Here is a 23554-nt window from a genome sequence, read left to right as displayed (position 1 = left end):
AATCATTTCCTGAAACTCGGGAAAGTGTCCCTGTGGCTGAAAATCACACATCTTCATCATATTTGGAGGAAGTGGCTTGCAGCTCTGGTCGGTAAGATGTTTCCCTGGAGGAGAGAGAAGGACATTTGAGAGATTGATGACTCACAAGAGTCTAATCACATCAGGGCAACCAGTGGTTACTTGTATTAGTTTATTAATTAGAGATGAACCGATCTGATATTACGTATCGGTCTGATACTGACGTAAATGACTGGATCGGATATCGGAGAAAAATAAAAAATGTAATCCGATCCATTAAATATCAAAAAAGCACCTGACAAGACTTGCAACATGGCATAACTCGGCTCATAACCATAGCACGTCAGAGCAGTATGCGTCACGTGATAGAGCTGCTGTGGCGTGCCAGACCTGTCGGCGGTCTGGTTGAGCAGTTGGAGCCTCGCTACAAACCGGCATTTCATCTTCGACAAAGTGATCCCAGAGAGAAGTAAAGCAAATGTGTAAGTTCATCTCTGAATGTTTGTAAAGCATTCCCACGTTAAGCTTAACAACCGATATATGGAGCGACTGCCTCTTCTCTCTCCCTCCCTCTCCTGCTGCTACTTCAATTCCGTCTCTCTTGTTTGTTTTTGGCCCACTTTGCACCAGAAAGAGGAAACCAGCAGCTGAACAACAGCAGCACGTTTAAGCTTGATAAGCTGTTGTTTGAATTTATTTAACCCTCACGTCATCCTTTAAAAAACTATTACTTTCTACACCAGGAGCTGACGGCTGGTAACTGTGCAGGGGTAGATCTTGCAAAGTTTAGCCAGGGGGGCCGATAGGACATTAACAGGGAAAAAAAAAAGGGGGGGGGGGGCACAGAGACATACTTTTCTTTTATTTAAAATGTCTCGCTTTTAATAAATAATCTGATGTGAAATGTATAGAAGTCCATTACTGTATATAGTAACTATTAAGTCTAATAAACCCTAGTAAGCTGTAGTACTTTTTCCTTTGGGAACCATCTGTGCAGTCTGCAGTTCTGTTGAAGAAAGATGTTGAATCTATTTAATTATTCTTGAAAAAATAATTGATTTCTGTGCATTTTATTTCACACTGCATCAAATCAAAGTTGATTACGTCGATTAAGCATTAGGGCTGAACGATTATGGAAAATAATCTAATTGCGATTTTTTGCCCCAATATTGCGATTGCGATGCGATATGCGATTATTTTTTAAGGTCTTTGTCTTCTGTATTATTAAACAAAGACAAGCAATACATCATATAGTATGGCCAATACTATATTACATTAATTTTAAACTGTTCTTTCCTGGAAGACAGACCTCTGTTATGATGACATGAGGTGATGCATGAATTGATGACTGACATTTTTATTTAACTTCTTCAATCACAACAGTATATTTGAACATACACAATAGTTTATTTTTAGCTTACAAACATTTGAGCATAAAGTGCTGACAAGGAACCCTGGTGTAAACATTAAAATGAAAGTCAGTACAATGTGCAGATTGCAGAAATATACATAAACAAAATCAGTGGCTTTACCACACTCAGTTTTTCGACATCTGTGAACTACTAGACAGTCATTCAATTAAAAAATAATATTAAATAAATAAAACTAATAAATAAAAAATACACACATCTTACTGATCTCTGCAGTCAGTAACATTACACATAAAGTGCAAACATAATAGCAATTGTATAAACACACACACAAACACGCCTTTAAAATTTAAAGGCGTGAAATTGGACGGTCTAGTTCTGATTAGCGTCACCGCTGTCTCGGTGGAGTTTAATAAACTCGGCTGTCTGCTTCTTGCTATCTAAAATATAACCAGACACTGGCGTAAATTCTCGACTGTCTCATACTTCTGTTTAATAAGTTTTCTGTTTGACGTTTAGTCAGCTGTGTGAAAACCAAGGAGGAACCCACCCGGGGGATTAATAAAGTTTTATTTTATCTAATCTAATAACTTTAATCTCAGCCAAACCGATTTACTCACAAACAAACAAAACACTGAAAAAAGCCCAACAATAACATTTTTAGGTTGTCTAAGTGACTTATATATTACGTTTAACCCGAGCAGCGAAACTCCGCGGTGATCTGAAAATGATGTGCCGGGAGTTGTGCCGTTCTCGGCCGCATCAGTAACCCTCGAGCTCCCGGCTAGCTGTCGAGCTGGTGGGTAGCAGACGCCTCTGAAAACGTCGAAGCACTTTTGCAAATATGGGATATCTTGATAAACCGAGCAGATATTTGATGTTTACACAACTACTTTCTCGCCTGAAAATATGTTAAAAGTTTATTTTGTGACCCAGAAAGATTAGTATGAGTAATTTTAAAACTTAGTAGCGGCCGCCATTGTTGGAAACTGGAGTTTGGCTGGGCCGCGCTATGAATTCTGGGATATGGTAGTAATTTGGACAGCCTTCGGCGCGTCGCTGTGACGTAATCGGTCTACAAATGCGGCCTCAGGAGGATGCAGCCCATGAATTGTATAATATAATCGCAGTATAATCGCAGCCTTTGCGGTTAGAAAATTGCACTTGATCATGTCGCGATATTATCGCAAATGCGATATATCGTTCAGCCCTATTAAGCATCATGAAGTGGAGGGTGATTCCCTGTTTTCTTTTGGGGGGGGGGGGGGGGCGTTGCTGGGAGTTTTAGAACCCTATTAGTTAGGTTGCTTACTCTTTAAAATACCAGAATAGGGAGGATGGAGTAGTTTTAAGTTTATTAGATTGATCAGTATTGTTGAACTATGAAATATTTTGGGTGCAGTGTATTTTTTGCATACAGGTATAACAGAATAACTTTAGTGTTTCTTTGTTTTTTTTAACTTGAGTATTAACTTATACAAAAAGCAGCAAGATATTAAAAAAACAGTTTTATTGATTAAAAAACACACTATATCGGATTCATATCGGTATCTGCAGATATCCAAACTTATGATATCGGTATCAGACATAAAAAAGTAGTATCGTGCCATCTCTAGTTTGTATACTTTCTGCCCAGTTTGACCCATTTAGCAGAAGTCTGCCTGTTTAAGGCTCTGATATCTATTCTGTATGACTTAAAGCAGTTATGACATGGTCTGATTTTCTCACCCAATAAAGGAATATTTTATATATGAGTCTACTCTTCATTTTATCAGAAAGAGTTATCACAGCTCGTACATTTTGTTTTTACATATATGTAAGCACTGAGTCAAATTTAGTAATGCCAACATATTAAAAGAACAATATTTGTCTCTTATATATATAATACATCTATATATACACTGTTAAAGATACTTGTCTTTGAGTGAAGATTTAAGGTGATAGGAAATATAAATAACTGCAACTTGAATCTTTGACCCCGAGTTCAAGTTTAATGCTGTAATAACTAATAATGATTAATATAATAACTATAATATTGGCCATATTATATTTACATTACCAAAGTGAGTTGACTTTAGTCCAGAGGTAGGCAACTCCAGGCCTCGGGTTGGCATCTAGACAAATGCGATTGCATTTGTCCCTAACCATCGGGAACCCTATTTTTTATGGAGTGGAAAAAAGTTAGCATTTATCCTCCAGCTTCACTGTGGTTATGTTATGCTAACATAGTTGTGTCACTAGCGATCAGGTAGCACATCATTATATACCAGCTAGCCCAACTTCAGTACCAAGAGTCACTGTTGTTGTTTTTTTTCTGTCTTCGTTTATGTTGGAAGTGATAGCAGAGCTGTACGTTAGAATTTTTTCAGAAATCTCTCAGTCAGAACATGCTTATGTTTAGATGGAAACTAGCGAGCTAACTTCCTGCTAACTTCTAACTCCATTAAATTTAATAAATTATGTTTTCATGGATGTCTGGATGTTAAACTTAATTGTTACACCTGGTAAAGCAGCAACGCTGATGATTTTATTAAAGATGAAAGAATTTAGACAGTTTTTAACTCTCAGTGATGCTGCAGTGTTCGTTTGACTTTGGGACCTGCAGCGGAGTTTTGGACCCAGATTACTCTGTGAGGCTCATACTATAACCTAATGCTCCGAAAATCCATCAAGCAGTGCGACGTCGTAGCTTACCAAAGTTGTAGTGCAACATTTTTTGACAGATTTTTGAGCAATGTGTACCACATAAAATCAGTTTGAGGTCAGTAACCACAATCAGAATTCATACATAAGGCGCACTATTGATTCTTTAGAAAATTAAAGGATTTTTAGAGCGCCTTGTAATGCAGAACATACAGTACTCTGACATACAGAGTGGAGGAGCCAGGAGGTGAAGCAGCAACCTTTGTAAAAAACCTGATTTGTAAACGACCCGCTCTACTTCCTGAGCCTGAGTTTTATTCGTCAGCAACAAAATACTAGAACAAATGGTTCAGAAGCAGCAAATAGTTTTTATTGTGTTTGCTTTTTTGTGCTGTGTTTGTTTATTGTAATTGAGGACAAAATAAGTACATAGTGGATTCTAATTATACAAGAACCACTGAAACTGCAATTTGTCAATACAACAAAAAATCATATAAAATATAAAAACACACAGGGCACTGAGCAAAGACATGTCAACTTGTGAGTCTTGATGTTTGAAGTGTTCAAAGAACTTTTTTTTTACACATTTACTCTGTGATCAGACAATAAATCATTTATTAGAAGCAAGCTGGATCCCAGAGTTACCAAAATCACCTTTCACATCATTTTAATACGTAACTGTACATCTGTATTCTGAAGTCATTGCTATTAATATATCAGTATCGATGATAAAAGAACCAAATAACAAAATTTTACTTCTTTGTTTTTTTTCTTATCAGTAACATTTAATACAGTTTTTTTTCTACCTGCATTTGTAGTAAAAATCGTTTAACTGTTTTTCATACAATATGAGTGGAAATGCAAGTTGAACACTTGCAAAACATGTATGCACTTAAAAGACAGGCTCAAGTAAAAACTTATGATATGGAAGATGTTTCCAGTCACTTCTAGTTAGAGCTGATGCTAAATGTTGCTCTTTTGTTATCTCAGAAATTTATATTTGTGGGTACAGAATTAGAGTCCATGGAAATTTTTCCTGTAGTTGCGTTATTGGATTCAAAAGTCTGTATGTTCTTTACATAGTGCACAGGTAACCTTCCTTCACATTGGACTACAACACTCACGTTACTGAGAAGTCTGCCATTATACTGACAGTTTAGTTTCCTGGCTCCATTATTTAGTTTACATATAACAATACTAAACTTTGCTCTACTCTTTGTAAAGATAGTATTCTTATAAGGTGATCCTTTACCATTACAAATGGATTTGACCTGTTTGTTATTACTAAGGATGAACGTGTTTGTGTACTTACAACCATGGTTAACATCGTAGATCCACTTTTTTTTTATTTCTGTATCACATTTTTCCGCAGTCATATTAGCATCTACATGTTTTCGTATAAACTCTTCATAACGGGTTTCTTGCTGCGGCCATTTGAGTAGGCGATTAGCTAGTTTTGAGCATCCAGTGTCAAAGAGCAGCACAAGCAGCAAACAGGCAGACAGGATCCTCATTGTTTCCTGGAGAAAGAAATACAGGAACATTTTCCAGAATAAGAATTGAAAGCAGCAAAAATATTGTCACTGGTCGAAATAATCATTTGATCTCCTGCTTAATTTGTAATTTTGCTCCCTTAAAAAGAAATGAACAGTCTCTAAAATTTATGGTAGTTTGATTTTAATGGAGAAAGACAGAACAACCAAAATCCAGGACAAAAAAACATTACATGAAAGTTTTTAATTGATTTGCATGTTATTGATTGAACTAAGTATTTGATCCCCTATAACCAAACCAGAATTCTTGCACACAGATTGGATTACAATTAATCAGTTACAGATTCTCCTGATCTCAGTTTATTTTGTGTGAACACCTGTCCACAGTATCAGTTTCTTCCATTCCAACTTCTGCACCATCATGGCGAGACCAAAGAGCACTCAAAGGACTTTTTACTGAGGTCTACAGGGACAATACAAGATCATCGACCTTCTTCAGGTCTACAGTTCCCTGCAACATCTTCCTTTGTTGTGGTGTTCGTGTCGCATAGGAACGACATCACAGACATTTGGCCACTTTGCTGTAATGACCCCACGCACATTAGGTGGTACTTGATTGCAATGGAAAACAAGTTGAGTCACATCAAGCTGATCTGAGTATGTACTAATGGAGGACTATAAGGTCACAGATTGGTTTAGTCAGTCGACAGGCCTCACAGTCACACAGTCAAGAAACTTAAAGGATTTAGAGAGTTTCTGTAAAGAGGAGTGGCCTAAGATCTGTAAACCAAGAGACGTGAGTACTTTTTTTTTTATGACCATCTCTTGGCCAGACAAAATATGTAAACATATTCGGTGACCCTTTAAAGTCACATACTGAGACCAAAAGCACGCTCCTTTTTTCTCTTCTCTCTTGCTTCCTACATTTTAAGAGCCACTTTTCACTGATTTACGACCATCACGTAATTTTTCGCAGCTCTCGAAACTTCTATTTTGAAACTGAAACACCCCGAAAAGCGGAAGCATGCTTCTGCATGAATTTATGAAGTGGACCTAAAGGCATTTAGAGTTCTCTACTTACATCCACACATTGAACCGTACATAGGTAAATGGCTGACTGCAGTTAATAATAGTACCTGTATCTTAGCTATCACAACAAAATATTATCTTCATACATGTCACAGCTGTGTTAGCACTGATATTTATAATAGATGTGATCATAAATAGACAACACTTTTGCTAAATGTAATTACTATATTAGAAATTTATCAAGATTGAATTCACAATTTTCCAAATGAGGATATATGCCTTATTTTTTACCTTACTGATCAGTGTTTGGTTGGTTAACTGCAGGTGTTCGGGCACAAGTCCGTCATCTGGAAGAGCAGGTGGTGAAGATGACTTCAGCGACTGAAATGCCCTGAAAGTGGAATTAAAGTTCAACTTGATTTGTACATGAATCAATGAAGACAGGCATCTGTCTCGACATGCAGTAATTACATTACTTATGCATGATTTGCATGCTCACAGAACCCAGATGATGCCAGCATGTTTTGAAGCCCATGTCTGAATGTGAGTATAAGTGTGTCAGGAGAGTAAGTTTCTTTCTTGGAAGTATGCAAAAGCCAACAAATTCTTACCGAACGAGAAGTGAAGCCTGGAGATGAGCAGAGATCAAGTCAAGTGCAGTTCAGACTTGCTGTTATTAAATTCTACCTGAGCAGGTTATAGTTCACCTCAGTTATGGAAGAACAAATAACATTTGGCTCTGGGAACTTCAGTTTTTATACATTGCTGTAGCACCGCCTTAAGCAGCCATTTACATCAACACCTACATCACTAGCCCACCAGTTCTAAGAAACGTCTCTGTTTGTGGTTCAGAACCTAATGTGACACCAATGACCACAACAGCATGCAGCTGCAGGTTGTCATTCACACCTGGCTTAATGGTAAAGAGGCATATTTGCAGGCAGCTGTTTGAAATTATTTTTATATAAATAAAACAAAGGTGTCTAAAAAATAGGTAAACAATCAGAATAATTACATTTTTTTAAAATACCGAGAACGCATTTGGCTTAGTTTTTGTTAACTTGGGTGTAATATGTCATGTGTTGTTGTTCAGCTGAAGTCTTCTTCCACACAACATGATGAGTGCCGCCTGCTGCAATCAGAGACAATGTAAAATGCAGCACTGTTAAAACAATGAGATTAACGCTGCATTAAAATGAGCATTTAGCACATAGAGAGGATTAAACAGATTAAATTGAGTTAATTATTTATAAGGCAGTTGCTACACATTAGAGCTCTGAAACGTCAGATTGGACACATTCAAATGTTAAAGCTTACTCTCTCACAGACTAACAGAAGAGACGTGGAATCACTTTAGTTTGTCTCCAGATACAGTCTGTGCCTCATTCAGTGGAATGGTGCAAAGTTTAAGAGTAAAGACAGAATATAAAAAGAGAATTCAGATATGGCTCCAGTCTGGGACAGATTGGGTCTAAAGCACAAGTTACCATGGCAATATACCCCAGTAAAAAGCAAATCACCTTTGTAGGACATAAAACCCAGAGCTAACCCTTAAGTTACCTGGTTAAGACAAAATTGTGCTTCATTTTCGTGACTATTTACATTGTAGATTCTCACTGAAGGTATCAGAACTATGAATGACACATATATGGAATGATGTAGCAAACCAAAATGTTAAAAATAACTCAAAACATGTTATATGTTAGATTCTTCAAAACAGCCACACTTTGTTGTGATTATTGCTTTGCACACCACCTGAAATGGTTTTCCAAGAGTCTTGATGGAGTTTCCAGAGGTGCTGAGCACTTGTTGACTCTATTGCTTTCACTCTGCGGTCCATCTCATCCCAAACCATCTCAATATGGTTTAGGTCAGGTGACTGTGGAGGCCGGGCCATCTGCCACAGCACTCCATCACTCTCCTTCTTGGTCAGATAGCTCCTACACAGCCTGGCGGTGTCTTTGGGGTCATTGTCCTGTTGAAAAAAAAAAGACAGTGGTCCAACTAAATGCAAACTTGTTAGGATGACATGTTGCTGCAGGATGCTGTGGCAGCCATGCTGGTTCGGTGTGACTTCAGTTTTGAACAAATCCAAAACAGTGTCACCAGCAAAGCACCCCCACACCATCACACCTCCTCCATGCTTCATGGTGGGAACCATGCATGTAGAGACCATCAGTTCACCTTGTTTGTATCAGTCAAAGACATGGCAGGTGGAATCAAATCTCAAATTTGGACCCATCAGACCAAAGCATGGATGTCTACCGGTCTAATGTCCATTTCTTGTGTTTCTTGGCCGAAACAAATCTCTTCTGCTTGTTGATCTTCCTTAGTAGTGTTTTCTTAGCTATTTGGCCATAAAGGCCTGATTCACACAGTCTCCTCTGAACAGTTGATGTAGAGATGTGTCTGCTACTGTTTATTGGTCAGATGAACACACTGCTTCTGAGTCCTCTATCTTAATGTTTATTCCCTGTTCACTTTTCTTAGGTGGAGAATGTTTGTCCTACCAGCTTCTTGGTTTTCCCAGTGCTAATCTGGAGGCGGAGCTGCTGGCACCAGTCATCAAAGTCCTCAGTCAGTCTTCTGTACTTCCCGTCGTCCCCATTTACCAGTAATTACTGACTGATCAAATAACTTTTGCAGGAATCATTTATCAAAAGTGTAGGAGAAGTCTATTGTTTATATTGTGATAGTTCCCCGTGACGTACCTATACTGCAGAATTCCCATTCAGACACATAATTATGGGCACTTGTGTACTGAGGGTGGTTGGTAATAGTGATGGGATTTCCAGCTCTTTTTAGAGAACCGGCTCTTTCGGCTCCCAACCGGCTCTTCAGGTTGTTTTGTTGCTTTAATTATGCACAAAAGGAATTACTAATGTAAAAAAAGTATTTTTATTTATATATGTTTATATATAAATATATACGGTGGCCCCTAGAGACAAAACACGTACAAACTCCAAAACACATTTCTAGCGTTAACTGAACTTCCAAAACAGAGCTACCTAAATCACTTAAATTACACAATTGAAAGCATGTGTATATTGTGTGTGTATTTATACACAAGCACTCATTTACCTGTTACTACCACACACCAAATCCGGTCATTGGTACTTGCTGGCTTGTGTAGCCACTAGGTAACAAAAGCTCAACACTGCGCCTAGCATCCTGGAGCACTTCTGTTGGGTTTTGTACGTGTTTTGGAGTTTTTACGTCCTTTGTCTGTAGGAGCCACCGTAAATATACTTTTATTTATTCACTCCACATAAAATGTAATAAATAAATCATATGATACAAAAACCAACTATTTACATTTCAAATTTTAACTACTTAAATTTTCAGCTTTTTCCTTTTAAACAATTTTAAAGTGAAACAACACAAAACACTGCAAACCACAACACACTTAAATATAAATTCAAATATGAAAACAAAAAGAAGATGCATATTCTCTGTCATATGGACCTGCATGAATAAACTTTCTGAATCCTTTATCATCTGCAACTGAAAATAGTTGTGGATGATTACTATACCTTCCTAATGTGACGTTGTTGTCCCTGGCTCTCTCTCTCTCTCTCCCTCCCGCTCTGTTCCTGTGCTACTGAGTGTAACTACCCCCCCCCCCCCCCCCCCATCCTAGCGCAAAGCACAAGGCTCACGGTGCGAAGAAAAGTGGAAAAGTGGAAAAAAGTGCGAGAGAGAGGGTGAGAGAAAAAAAAAACATGGCTCCCAATAAGGAGCCGGCTCGCGTCGTTCACTTCAAAGATCCGGTCCTAACAGCTGTTTCGTTCACGAACGACACATCACTAGTTGGTAAGACTCACCAGGATCCATGTGGTGATGGTCCACACCTGTGTAACCCAGCCTGTCCTTCAGGATTGTCGGTATAATGGTGTTAAAGCATTGGAGAAATCAAAGGACATGATTCTCACAGTGCTCCAAACAATTTCCAGGCAAGGGATTGATGTCAGAGGTGGATGAGAGCATCATCTACCGTAATGTTGGTGTAGTAGGTGAACTGAAAGGGGTTAATTCAAATTCCGCTGCACTGTTAAGAAAATCATAACTTAATCCTCATAGCACAGTCACAAGAAAACAAACAAACACACAGTCATGTGAAAAAGAGTGTTTTCATAGGAATCTATAGCATACTCTGAAAAACTAATAACACTCCAGGATTCAGTCATTTATAGAGCCACCTTTTAGCAGCAACAGCGTCACCAAATTGTTTCAGTATGACTATCAGTGTTTCACAAGGACGTTTGGCTCACTCTTCTTTACATTGTTTCTTCACATCATTGAAGTTTCTGACATTTGTTTAAGTACAGCTATCTTAAGTTCCCTGCACTGAATTTTGGGTTGAGGTCTGGACTGTGACCGGGTTATTGCAACACCTTGAATCTTGTCTTTTTCAGTCATTCTGGGAACGTTACCCTGCTGTGTGACCCAAACACATTTTGACTATAGAGTACTTGGTAAACAGGGGAGTTCATGGAAAACTCAATGACTGCAAAGGGCCCAGGTTCTGTAGCTGCAAAACAAGCTCAAATCATCACCCCTTCACCACGTGTTGACAGCTGGTGTGAGGTGTTTGTGCTGGTATTCTTTGCAAATTTGTTAACAAATTTGCAGCCATGCCGTCATGCTCTTTTTAGAGAGGAGAGACTGTCTCCTTGCAACCCTTCCAAACAAGCCGCACTTATTCAACTCTTTTCTAATTGTACTGTCATGGACTTTAACATTTAACATGCTAACTGAGGCCTGTAGAGTCGGAGATGTAGCTCCTGGATTTTTGAGCTTTTGCTGAGCACTGCACAGTTTGACCCTGGGGTGAATTTGCTGGGAAGATTATGACATTGTGATTATGACACACAACTGAATACTCCAGACCAGCAAAATGCCAAAATGTATGATTTCATAGAGGTGCGCTCACTTGCTGGTAAAACAATTTGTGAATTGCAGTGAAGTTTGTTAGAAGTAATAAAGGGGGAACATGAGTCTACAGACAAGCTGGAGCATCCAAATCACATGATCAAGTTAAGATTACTTCAAACATTTACTGAGTCTTGTTTCAATTTGGGTAAGAAGTGCAGACTTCAAACTACATAAAAGTGTTTAAATTGTGCTGATGGATCAAGTAAAACCAGAGTTGTGAAAAATAATGTAGCCCATGCATTTTCCCAAATACTGTCAGCAGCTTGAGTGCAGGAAGAAATAATAAAAACTGTTTTATCTAAGGATAGAAAAAACCCCAAAAAACTTTGAAATAAAACATGACTCTTCCTATTGGGAAAAAATGCAGCATGTCAGGCATTCACAAAATTATATGCCAGAGTGTGGCATTTGGTTGCTGAGGAAAAGGGGAAGTTATTGGAGTGGAGGCAAATATATGCTGCGGCTGTGCTAAAAAAAAAAAACAAAGACACCAAACGAGGCAAGATAAGCAGTTTGTAAAAGTGAAATATATAAATAAACTCTAAAGTAATCAAAAACTGCCATTTATAACCTTGACTTCAGAGTTTTAAATTACACAAAGATTGCATTATAACATATGTAGTTAGCGTGATAACATCTAGAGTTATTGCATTCGTAGAAGTTTCATCTGCTCTCAGAATAGATTCAGTTGTTCACAGTTTTGGCACACGGTGCATTACCAGGTTGCAAGGTGTTGAGTTGTGGTCATGAAAAGAACAAAGTGGTTAGCAAAAATTCTGTGATGCATTGTCATCTGACGGTTGACAAACCCTCAGTCTAACCACAGTGTGACAGCACGGCTTCACGGAAAGTCACATTTTGAATATTTTCTCATGCAGTTTTTTCTTCTCTATATTTCATGTTCATTTACTTGACCAAGCCTCTGATGTGTAAATCAGATCCAACTGAATGTCATCAGAACATATTATATGTCAATAGAAAATTGTCAGTATAACCTTTTAATAATATAAGTTTGCATATGGTAGTGATAGGATGTGCGATCCTTAATAGTCTGCAAAGGCTTTGTGTACATTCCAGAGTGCTCTGGCATTCACACCCACATCCTGGGAGCATGGGAAAGGTTGTACCTTCTTTTATTGTTTTACGGTAGGATAAACGTAGCTATGTCAGTTTGAGTCTAAGTGCCTTTTTTACTTATAGATGAACTGTTGGATTTTCCAGACCAGCAGGTTAAGGGAAGTCGTTTATGGGGTCACACTCTGACACACACACACACACACACACACACACACACACACACACACACACACACACACACACACACACACACACACACACACACACACTCCAATGTAAGGAACAAACACCCACTGATGTATAAATAAAGACCAGGGCAGTCTCAGAGTTGCGAGTCCCTGAACCTTCACTCTCGTGCGAGAGCTCAGAGCTGCCTTTGCTAAGCAACAAGTAAAACTGTGTGTTTCTCCTCTCTGATTCTCAGCTGAAGATGTGTCTTAGAATGCATCTCTTGACATTATATAATGAAATTTGTTTTCTTTTACTAATAAGTTGAGGATTTGGCGTAACATTGAATATAGAAGTTTTCTATCTCTGAAGGTCAGTTGCAATTATGGGTTGTAAACTCACTTTAGTAGTCCTCCTCCTTCATTATTCCATCCATTTTGTGATCAGTGCCACTGGTAGCAAATCAGCCCCAGAGCATGATCCTTCCACCACCAGGCTTAACATCTGGCACCGTGTTCTCAGATTTCGAAGGATCACCTTTGATACATCAAACATACTGTTGTCATTGTGGCCATATAGCTCATAGTCTAGTCTGCCCATAAAGCTTTCTTTCCAGAAGCAAATGGCTATTTGTGGTTGGGATCCTCTCAGTTCACAGTAAAAACAAATTCCCTCTGATCTAAAGCTGGTCAAAGTGGTTAGCAAAAATTGGGCCAGATTGTGGGATTTTTGGCCCAATTTAAGATGAATTTTCAGTCGAGCAACCGTTTTGGGAATCGGCCCAAGTTTCACCTTAGTTGTGTCATGCATCGAGTAGGTTGGGGTAACGAGAAGCAATTAACACCTCATGACCAGCTCCCGATCAGCAATCATATAATTGCGGCCAGAATTTCAAACCTGTTAGAAATTCTGGTCGCCCCTCATGAGGGTATCGCACGGTTGAAGCGGTGCCACGAGCCGATTTAACACAACCTGTCACACTGCACACGCACAAACACAGAAATGGAAATGAAAAAAACAAAGTAGTATGGCAGTGCAGTGTGTGATCTGGACACAAGTGATGGAGGCCCAACTTGTAGAACGTTGGAAAGCTCGTCCGAGCCTTTTCAATGTGGCCTCACAAAATTATCACAACCGCAAGAACCGTGAAAAGAGTTGGATGGACATTGTGTGTGTGTGTGTGTGTGTGTGTGTGTGTGTTAAAGATAGAGAGGGAGAGACAGATTTTGTGTAATAAGGTTCACGTTATAGACGCACAGTGTGAGCACTGAGGTCGCATCAGAGCATTGGGCCGCATATTGTGAGACCATGCACCGTGACCAACGACCTTCTAACCCCTTCGATTGAATCATACAGGGTTGAGCAGGAGCTGATGAATAATGTGACTGAAAAAAATCGCACAGTGTATGCATAGCTTAAGGGGGACACTTTGGGTCTTCTTGCAGACCTTGGCAAAGTGGTAACACATCCAAATAACTTTTTTCTCTAGTCAACTGTATCCCTCTATTTTAGTTGAGATAGCTCATGTCAAACATTTAAGAGTTTAGACTGTTTACTGCGAGTTTTCCTACAATTAACAATTAATTTTGTTTTTGTTTGTTTTTTTTGGGGGGGGGGGGGGGGGTTGTTTGCAAGTGGAGAGTGTTTGCTTGCACTGTCCTTAGAAAATGCAGTTTTTACAGTTTCTTCCCGCTGTAAACAACACTGTTTTATTCAGAAAAAAATATTGCGTGCATTTGTATGGAATGCCAGGACTGCCAAAATGAATTAATTAAATACACTGTTAAATAATTATTAAATGTGTCAATAATTAATTAAATGTGTCATTAATTAACTAACATTAATTAAATACATATTTATGACAAATTCAATTAATTAATTATTGACACATTTAATTATTTATTTCATGATGTATTTATTTATTTCATTTGGCCCTAGGGGTCAGGACTGCCAGAACTGCCAGACAGAACCTGAGTGAATTAAGTCCAGTGTTTAACCACTGAGAGCTAAAACTCAGCAGAGGATTTAAAGCTGTGTGCCGGTGACTGGATGTCAGCCGGTGATGAATTGCTCTGTATTTTTCTAGGTGTCCATCACTCTCCGTTTAAATCCCGTTTGTCGTCTTTATCCCAGGTCAGTCACTGTGACGGAAACATAAGCTCCAGCAGCCCTGAGCTCCAGAAAAAAAAAACTACATTTACTTAACTTGTGCAGAATAATGCACCGACACTGCGTTATATCAAGCTGCAGCTCCCCACATTAAACTGTGACTATCACCAGGTAACGTGGGCAAGTTTTTACGAATAAGGAGCAGATGTTAAACAGCTGACAGGTGAGCAGGATGTGTGCAGGTAAACTGAGGGTCTGTCGAGCTGATCGCTGGTGTTGTGAGGAAAATGTCGGCTCGTTATTTATGTTACAGAGACACGAGAGCAGGCAGAAAGAGACGACCGTTCGGTAAAGATGAGAATCTGTGGATGCAAAATGTGGAACACACAAATCTAACCGGTTAACGTAAAAAACATTTTAGCTGGAACACCGGAGCTGTGAGCTCGGTGCACTTTGTCAGCTGACTGTCAGCTGACTGTTAGCTGAGCTAGCGACATCTCCGAAAACATCAGAGCACTTTTGCAAACATGTTCTATTTTGACCAGCTGACCAGATGGGAACTTTACGTCAATGCATTCAAAAAAAAAAAAATGGGTAGTACACATTTCTTGTAAAATTAAAGTAACATAATTAGAAGGAACATTTTTATTAATCAACTTCATGTAATATTTATTATGTTTGGTGCATTAATTAACAGTTCATGAGCTTGTGCTATTAAGTATTAAACCAAACATGTGTAAAACTGTATACAGACAGAGACTCATATCTTTACATATTTGGCTGTGCAGACAAACAGCTTATAAATTTTTGCAGTCATGTTTGTGTAGCGCTGCATGTTGATGTATATATGCCATATATGGGCTCAAAGACGCAAAGTTGACAGGAAATGTGGTTGCTAAGCTGCTGCTATGTGCGCTGAATCTATTTATGGCTAAGGCAGTTGTGTAGTATAAAAAGAGCTGACATGGAAATCACTGATCTTTTTTACTCTTGTCCCTTGGCTTTCTTTCATGGTCCTTTTTGAGTGATCCTCAGCTTGACACAGGTCAGTCTTTAGACTTGTTATATTTTAACTTTGATTTTATGTCTCTTTACTTTTGCATAACCTTTTACTTGTAATAAAACTTCAGGTCACGATTAACTTTTTCATCCGAGTATTAAAAACAATTTTTATATTTAAAAAGATGTTAGTTTGTCCAATTGCTCATGAGTGCAGATGTGGTAAAACACATATTTTTATCATTTAAGTACAAGTACATGTACTTGGGTTAAAATTAGTCTAGTAAACTTTGAGATTCAACTTCTTTACTCAAAAGTGAGGAAAATAAAATCTCTAAAATGTACTTGAGTGCATTGTAAAGCCTATTTCTACAATCTATTTTGGTAAAAAATATAAAGAAATTAAAACTTTATTTAAACTTAAATTATAATTATAATGAATATAATATGTTATCTTGTAATCTTTTGTAACACAAGTAGAGAAAAACAAAGTTTTAAAAAAGTTCTATTTGCTGTTGTCAACATTGTAAACAGGCCAACTGACCTCAACACCTAAATATTTGAAGTTTCTATTGTGAGCTCCAATAGATGTGGCAGACATGGCAGAAACACACCAGACAGAATAATACAGTGGAAGTAAAACCTGGAGCTAGGAAATTAGAGTGCCAGTCAACTGGTTCAGGTGCAGCAGGTGGGCGGATCCTCCAAATTGCTCACAAGTATTTGGCTGCTTCACTTCGTTTGTTCCAAAAAAACATGTCAGCTTTTAGATGCATGTTGACTGTTTACTTTCCTAACATTACTATTTTTCATATTTTACTTGCATGTATCATATACAGTCAACTTTACATAATTTCTGTTTAAACAAATATCTTCATTCAAACTGATCTTACATGCAGCTGCTGTTCATTCAACCATTTAGTTTATTAACTTATAGCAATTAATCTGACATTTCAGAGAATTTCCTTCCCTGAAGATCTTCATTGATCCCTGCGTCAGAGAGCCGACTCCCACCAAACACTGCACTGCACAACAAATCACTCTGCTAACTGAAGAAAGAGGTAAAAGTAATACATCTTTACCAGTTGTTGTTTTGGTTCATCCAACTGGGATCATCCAGTTTGTTGTATTAAATGTGTATTTTAAATGTGTTTTAATGTGTAAGCATGTTCAAATGGTAAAACGTTTCAGAAATAAACAAACAAACTGACTACTTTACTTACTCTTATCAGTGTTCTTTTTTTGTCTTCAAAATAGAAATATGAAGCTCTCCATTTTCTTGCTGGTGGTGCTCTCTGTCACTGTGCTCTGTGTGGATTACGAACATGTTAAGAAGGTCAAAAATCAGCGTATCATCGAACCAGACACAAAAATGTCGTCTGTTTCTTCTAGCAGATCAGCACAAGAAAGTGTTGACGAACGTGTTGACAAACGTGTTGACAACTTTATAAACCAGCATATCATCAACACAGAAGCGTCATGTGATAAACTAATAAAAGACCGGAAGATCAAAGATGTTAATGGTAAAGATAAAAAAAAAAGAAACACCTTCATCTTTAGCACTTTTAAAAAGGTCAAAGATATTTGTAAAGAAGAACAACGTGTTTATAAAAATGACAATCTTTATAGAAGCTCTGAAGAGATGGAGCTTTTGCACTGCAAACTGCAATATGACAAAAGAAAATACGAAGGCGTAAAGATAAAGAAGCATATTGAAATTGCATGTGTGGAAATCGGCCATGTTCTTCAACCTGTACACTTCGAATGCTGCTGTTGATTTGAGAGCTGCTCTGTACTCACTGTGATCTTTCTATCATTGTTTCATGATGTTGCTTTGGATTTCTTCAGATTTGGAATTCTTAAGACTTTGTAAAGTTTGCATAAACAATAATGGGAATATTATTATTAAGGAAATATGGAAGAATTGTTTGTAAGTGAATGTGGAATAATACCACAATCACAAGAGTTATTGAAAGAACTTTTGACTTTCTTGTCTCACTTGCATAAGTAAACATTACATTCTGACATTTTTTTCTAACCGGCTGTTCATCCTGTTCTCTCAGATCACAGACATTGCTTGTCTTTCAGCATTCAATAAATAATCTACAAAAAAACCCAAGTTGCTGCTCCAGAGAATTTTTTTATACTTAAAACAAAGCTCTTGTAAAACCACAAACACTCACTGGTTTTAAAATCATTGATGAAGAGAGGAGCTACAGATTTTGTCTTAGTGCTGAGGTCTGAGTTAGTGCTGGAGTTCATCTGGACTGCATTGGATTTCTATCTGCTCCATGTGTGGGAATAAGCAGAGACAACTAACAAAGAACTTTCAGCAGTAGGGCTGGGCGATATATCGAGCTTTTAAATATATCGATATATTTTTATACGAGATATGAGATGTGACAATATCGTTTACATCAATATTGTCTATTTTACATTATAATTATACTTGTGGAGCCCCAATTTTGTCTCTCTTTCGTCCACTTTTGTCTTTGACAACAAAAAGAATAAATGGCTCTGTATTTGGTGCTTGTTTATGTGTTTCTATGCAAAAGCACCCTGTGATGTTAATGATAGGGGCGCAACAATACTCGTATTGATATTGAACCATTCGATACAGTGTTTTCGGTTCGGTATGCATATGTATCGAACAATTCAACATTTTTAATTTATTTTATCAACTTTTCTTCTGACGATGCTGTCTGTGTTGAGCACTCAGTGGATCTGTGTTCGACTACTCCGCCTAGGCTGCACTGTCGAGTGTAGATCCACTGAGCGCAGCGCAAGCTAGCAAGACTGAAGCTCAGCTCGTTGCAACATGGCAACTGCCTCACGCTACCCGAAATTGAACCTCCCCCACCGTCATTGAGATCTGGCATTTGGAACCATCTCGGTTTTCATGTGAAGCATGACCCAGATGGTAAGCGCATCATGGACAAAAGTAAAACAGTATGTCGGATGTGCCACGCAATGCTCAATTGGTGGGAACTAGTGCGTTAGCGCAGTTAGCGTGTTAACATTTTGACGCCGTCCAGCCCCACGCACGGGTCGATCCACGGTAACTCGTTAACGGAGATTTGCAGCGTTATGGCGTTAATGTCATTTTAACAAGGTTAACGCTGACAGCACTAGTGGGAACACAACGAATATGACTGCACATTTACGCCGACATCATCCTAGTGCAAAGACAAGTGGAAGCAGACAAAAACAACAAGCACGCATGCTACAAACTTTACCTGAGTCATTTAGACAGCCGTTAGCACATGATTCTCCTTATGGGGACCTGATATGTTTAATATGCTGCTGAGAATATAGCCCAGAAGAAGCGTATAGTATAGCTTTTATTTTGGAAAGAGCCATTTCTCTGTAATAAACTCTCTTTTTGCATTGAAAAAATATCGAACTGTGACACCAAAGTATCGAACCGAACCGTGAATTTTGTGTATCATTGCATCCCTAGTTAATGATGACCATGTCTCTCAATTTGAAATGACTCCAACAAAGTTACATTTTTGTTTTTAATATGCTTTTAATTCTATTAACAGACTCAGTTCTATTAACAGCTCTCTGATATACATTAGCATTATAATATTAGGGAGAAAACTGGCCATCCCTGTTCAGTCATTAATAATAAATAACCTCTTAGTTCACTTGCCTCAGTTCTGCTGTGTTCACGAAATCAGCGGAGCGGGAGGTGGCTTACTGGGCTTAAGCCCGGGTTGTTGTTTCAGAAGCCCGGGGTCTTTTGGAGTGTAATTTGTTTCATAGTTAGTTGCCTGACTGACAACTATATAAAACAAAAAACTACACACAATATTCGAAGCACATAGCGCACAGTCCTAAATTCCCCCTAATTTTGCTATGATCCGAGCTCAGGCACTAGCCGACTGAGCAGAGGCGGAGCCAGACATCTTATAGGGCTTTGGAGCGTGATGTCACGTGAGGGGGGGCCACGTCCCCTCCCGCCATGACAATAGGCCAAACAAAGCACAGGGAACCTCCAAAAGTTGATTCTGTTCATCTGGACGTAGCAATTTGTGGGAGAAACGTTTCGTCACTCATCCAAGTGACTTCTTCAGTCTCAGCTGACTGCAGGTTTCCTCAATCTTATAAACAGTACATTTGCATAATGACTGAAACCAGCCGACTGATCAACAGCCATGAGTACCATTCACAGAGAGTTGGGGAATGGCTGCAATCACAGTTAAAACCTTCGTAGAAAAATAAGTCCAGTATTACAGAATGAAATCAAATTATTGTGTTTGTTGGTGAGAAAACTTGCAAACATACAGTACAGCACTTCAGAGTCACACTGCTAGCGATCGAAGATTTAAGTAAATTTGACAGCTGATCAAGACGCAGAACACAATGCGCTGTAAAAAAAAAAAAAAAAAAAAGCATGTAAAATTGCAAAAACCAAACTGCGACACAGCGAGGCCGCGTTATAGCAAGGGACCACTGTATTATATATGCAGGACACCTTGAACCAGTTTTTTTTTAATTCAGCAGCAAGTCAATGCTGTCATGTAAAGTCTGAATTCAAACACAGGTTGGGGAAACCTGCACTGAGCTGACTGAAGATATCAAACATTTCCAGTAAGACATTTGACCAGGTCTTTTAAGACGTCTCATTAACCAAGCAGCATTCTCAAGCTGCTGCTGCACTGTTAAGAGATTCATAACTTAATCCTCATAGCACAGTCAGAAGAAAACAAACAAACATACAGTCATGTGGAAAAGATTGTTTTCATAGAAATCTATTGCATACTCTGAAAAACTAAGAACACTCCAGGATTCAGTCATTTACCTTTTAGCAGCAATAGTGTCACCAAATTGTTTCTGTATGACTATCAGTGTTTCACAAGGATGTTTGGCTCACTCTTCTTTACATTGTTTCTTCACATCATTGAAGTTTCTGACATTTATTTATGTGTTTATATGTTGACAGCTGGTATGAGATTGCAACTTTACTACCAAACTTGCATCCATGCAGACTTTCTCTTTGCAACCCTTCCAACCAAGCCACACTTATTCAACCTTTTTCTAATTGTACTGTCATGGACTTTAATATTTAACATGCCAACTGAGGCCTGTAGAGTCTGACATATAATCTTGGATTTTTGAGCTTTTTCTGACCATTGCACAGTTTGACCTTGGCGTGAATTTTCTGGGACATGATTCCTGGGAAGATTATGATAATTGTGTTAACTGTCAAATATTATGCTTTCGTAAAGGTGCTCACACTTGCTGATAAACAGTTAATCAAGTGCAGTTCATTAGCAGCATCTGGCTGCTATTACAAATGAAGAAGATAATTATCTTCTTCATTTGTATTGAAGCATTAAAGTTGCTTTCTGAATTACAGGAGGCTGTCTGGTGTGAAGCAATAAACTGAGAACGTATCACCCTCTAGAGTCTACAGACAAAGCATCCAAATCACGTGATTGATTTAAGATGACATCAAACCCTCACCGAGTCTCGTTTCAGTTTGGGTCAGAAATGCGGACGCCAAACTACATACCAGTTTTGAAAATCACCTTTAGTGCAAGAAGAAACAGTAAAAACTGCATCTTCTAAGGAAAAATGTAAATAAAACACAACTTCAATTTCCTATTGGGGGGGAATGCAGCATGACAGCCAAAATTATATGACAGCATGTGGTATTTGCTATGGAAAGGGGTTCTTGGAGTGAATGCAAAATAAAGAACAGCAACACTGACAGCAAATTTTGAGATTTGAGAGATTTCTGGAATTTTTTGACTGTGTAGTCTAGCTTTGTGTGTGTGTGTACGTGTGTGTGTATGTTTGTTTATCAAAAATACAGTCAGAATGAAATAATAACTGTAAATTCTTATTTGTACTGTTGTTCTGAAAAGAATGAACTCAAACAAGGCAAAATAAGCAGTTTGTAAAAGTGAAATTAATGAAGGTAAACTCAAAAGTAACCAAAAACTGCCATTTATAACCTTAAATTACACAAAGATTGCATTATAACATATGTAGTTAGTGTGATAACATCTAGAGTTATTGCATTCATAGAAGTTTCTTCTGCTCTCAGAACAGATTCAGTTGTTCACAGTTTTGGCACACGGTGCATTACCAAGCTGCAAACACTCATAAGGTGCTGAGTTGTGGTCATGAAAAGAAGAAAGTGGTTAGCGAAAATTCTGTGATGCATTGTCATCTGATGGTTGTGACAGCACGGCTTCACGGAAAGTCATGTATTGAATATTTTCTCATGCAGTTTTTTATTCTGTATATTTCATGTTCATTTACTTGACCAAGCCTCTGATGTGTAAATCAGATCCAACTGAATGTCATCAGAACATATTATATTATGAAATTTGTTTTCTTTTACTAATAAGTCGAGGTTGAGGATTTGGAGTAGCACTAAATATAGAAGTTTTCTATTTCTGATGATCAGTTTCAATGGTTGATTGTAAACTCACTTTACTAGTCCTCCTCCTTCATTATTCCATCCGGCAAATCAGCCCCGGAGCATGATCCTACCACCACCAGGCTTAACATCTGGTACAGTGTTCTCAGATTTCAAAGGATCACCTTTGATACGCCAAACATACTGTTGTCATTGTGGCCATATAGCTCAGTCATAGTCTAGTCTGCCCAGAAAGCTTTCTTTCCAGAAGGGGTTGGGATCCTCAGTTCACAGTAATAACAAATTCCCACTGATCTAAGGGGGACTCTTTGGTCTTCTTCCAGTCCTTGGCCAAGTGGTAACATATCCAAACAACTTGTAATTACAAACGATTATTTGAACCGAATCTGTAAGTGTATAAAAATGGCTTAAAATGGTTTACAGTGAGTTCCTTGGACTTTCTGTTGTTCTAAATATTGGTCAATCCAACAAGTGCTTTCAAGCTGATCCTTTTTACGCTGCGAAGAGAAACTAACACTTGTAGTCGGCCATGATCACTAATGAGAAGTTAATAGGGCTTGTTGAGTTATGAGGTGCAGAACCTTCAGCACCTCACATGAAAAGAATTGACTGTGTGTATGCTTTTGGCACTGTGTGCATTTGAGAAAATCCAAAATAAATTCAAACTTGTTTTTGAAAGCTGTTTTATAAATTTCAGTGGTATATTATTCATGCAATAGGGAGTTGTCTTCTTCAACTACTGGGGCTGAAATAAGTTCATCTAGTTTAGAAACGTCCACTGAACAGTCTATTATAGTGTCAGAACTAAGCATATGCTTTTAAGAACTTAAACACTTTAAATGAGAATAATAGAAATTTTCCTTTATAGCTTCTACTCAAGTACAATCAATAAAGAAAACCACAGACTCTTTGATGTTTGTTTTGAAGGAAAAGTAATTTCCTGTAAATGTTTATCTGTGTGAGATTTTTCAGAAAACATCAATTTTGTTTAAACGTGAGATACATGGCCTATTCTTTCCTTGTTCTACTTTTATCTCATCATTAATCTGATTACTGTTTAAGACAAGATGGAAATATAATATTCTCATGTTAAAAAGATAGAAAAAAGATTTTATTACCCAGAAATCTAACTTTTCATGCCTGTGAGCATAAACATGAGCAGCAGCGCTCTCTGCACTTTGTGTGTGGAAGTGCAAAAGCTTACAGCACCTGGTATTCCCAGGCGGTCTCCCATCCAAGTACTGACCAGGCCCGACCCTGCTTAGCTTCCGAGATCAGACGAGATCGGGCGTGTTCAGGGTGGTATGGCCGTAAGC

General features: G+C 38.3%; 1 long non-coding RNA gene and 1 other non-coding gene across 2 annotated transcripts; one reads left to right on the top strand and one right to left on the bottom strand.

The window, feature by feature from the left end:
- The first annotated feature begins 15745 nt into the window (after window positions 1-15745).
- On the top strand, window positions 15746-17957 carry LOC145424295 (uncharacterized). Its single transcript, XR_013905323.1, has 3 exons — window positions 15746-15887; window positions 16799-16902; window positions 17099-17957. It is a non-coding gene; the product is annotated as an uncharacterized LOC145424295 (long non-coding RNA).
- A 5478-nt stretch (window positions 17958-23435) lies between these two features.
- LOC145424601 (5S ribosomal RNA) lies at window positions 23436-23554 on the bottom strand. The gene has a single exon (XR_013905682.1). It is a non-coding gene; the product is annotated as a 5S ribosomal RNA (ribosomal RNA).

The sequence above is a fragment of the Astatotilapia calliptera genome, chromosome 23 (genome assembly GCF_964374335.1).
Source record: "Astatotilapia calliptera chromosome 23, fAstCal68.1, whole genome shotgun sequence".
NCBI classification, from domain to species: domain Eukaryota; kingdom Metazoa; phylum Chordata; class Actinopteri; order Cichliformes; family Cichlidae; genus Astatotilapia; species Astatotilapia calliptera.
The sequence above is the reverse complement of the archived record's forward strand: the minus strand, read 5'-3'. Positions and strand labels throughout refer to the sequence as shown.